We start from the raw sequence: 1,999 nt of genomic DNA on the forward strand, positions 1-1,999 counted from the left end.
GGTTGGGGAGCTAAAATCTTGCATGCTGCGTGGCTCAGCCAAAAAAAAAAAAAACAAAGGTGTATAGAAAGAGGCGCATCTTGAGAAGAGTCTACTCAAGGGTATTCTAGGTGTAGAAATGTCCGAGGGGGCTCTTCCGTGGCCTCTTCGATAGCCTGAGTAAAATCTCCCTCACAGTCACTCCCTTCCTTTGGGCTGATCCTGTACTCTCCAAGCAGCCATCTGGTTATAAATTCCATTCGGGAAATGTATGTCTTGGAAAGCAGGTGTGAATATTCTGGTCACTGGACAGCCATGCTCAAGCATTGCTCACTTGTAGATATGGAATACACGTTTCTTGTGAGGTATGGTTAGCACAGGCCTATATCCCCCAGGACCTGAATTAATAAAACTGAGCTCCTAGTCGTGCAAAGCTGAGGACCAGAATATTGACAAACAGCATCCTCACCAAGCGACAGAGTTGTTGGCCAGCAAGCCACATTTCACCATTACAGGGACATAGATATGTCCAGTCCCAGGGGCTCCAGCGTCTGCAGTTGGAGACTAGTGGGTCTAGATTTCCTGAGCTGCAGGAGGTTTCTTGGTTCATTTGCTCCTGAGCTCTCACTGTCCCTGGGAGATGTTACTGGTCTCTGACCATGATTAGTTCCTCACACTCTGCTTGACACACAGTAGCGTTCTGTAAATGTTTGTGGGAAGAATTTCAAGCGGAAACATGTTAGCAGAAGCCAGGTGACTGCCCGCCCTCCCAGCAGAGATACCTGAGGTGATTCTTGCTCTGCTTGGGAGGCTGTACTTCTCTCTCAGATTCTACAACTCATCTTGCTAGGCTGACTGTGGCAGAGGGCAGAGCAAGGAGAAGCGAGAGCGGCGCTGGCATTTGGCCAGTGGGCTAAGGCAGGGCTCGGAAATGAAAGGGCAGCATCGCCCCAGCAGGCATCTCTCAGCTTCCTGGTAACGAGAGGCGCTCTCCTGGGATCCCTGGATACCCAGGAGAGGGAGAGGAGGTGGGGGAAGAAAGAAGGAACACGCTGATCAGCTCGGTTTTCCTCTGAGGCAGCAGGTGCAAGGTTAGAGCAGGGCACGGAGGGGATCCTGCCTACTCAGAGAAGACAGGCAGGAGGGGCCCAACACGGGGGCGGGGGGAAGATGTGCCTGGGGCCAGCCCTGCCCATAATGTTAAAAAAATGCTATACATCCTTTGCCCTTCAGTCTAGCTTGGTGTCCTGCCAGCCCCCCGTGAGTGGTGAGTGGAGAGGATGCAGCAGACTCCCACCCCCAGTGTGATCTCAGAGGAAAACTGCACTGATAGACCTACTCTTACGATGGTGCCTAGGACTCCTACAGTGTTAAGCTCTGCTTTTGCATTTTTCAGAAAGAATATTATAATGAACCCTATATACCCACCACCTTTAAAAAATTTATTTATTTATTTATTTATTTTTGGCTGCGTCAGGTCTTGGTCGCGGCACGCGGGCTTAGTTGCCCCGCAGCATGTAGGATCCTAGTTCCCCGACCAGGGATCGAACCCGCGTGCCCTGCACTGGAAGGCGGATTCTTAACCACTGGACCACCAGGGAAGTCGCCCCACCACCTTGATTTAATATTATTTTTTCATTTTGCCATATTGGCTTCTTTTTAATGCAAATTACAGACATCATGGACTATGAAGCTTTAAAAAATAAGGACATTTCCTCACATAACCATAATACCATTATCATACCTATCAAAATGAATACTCAGTCCATATTCATATTTCCCCAGTTGTGCCAAGAATGAATTTGTGTGGTTGGTTTGTTGGCATCGAAGCTTTTTAAATAGTGTTCCCACTAGCCTCAGGCTTCTGCACAAATATCTCAGAGACCAGCAAGGGTGAGGTTGAGGGGGAAGGAGGCTTCCGCCCCTGCTTCAGCCAGAGCAGGTTTTATTATTAGGAACAAAAAGAGTTTGCTGTTGAGAAAAAAAAAAGAAAACGATTTGAAAATCATTTCCACAAGGC

This window comes from Balaenoptera acutorostrata, chromosome 1 (assembly GCF_949987535.1).
Source record: "Balaenoptera acutorostrata chromosome 1, mBalAcu1.1, whole genome shotgun sequence".
In the NCBI taxonomy this organism is placed as follows: Eukaryota; Metazoa; Chordata; class Mammalia; order Artiodactyla; family Balaenopteridae; genus Balaenoptera; species Balaenoptera acutorostrata.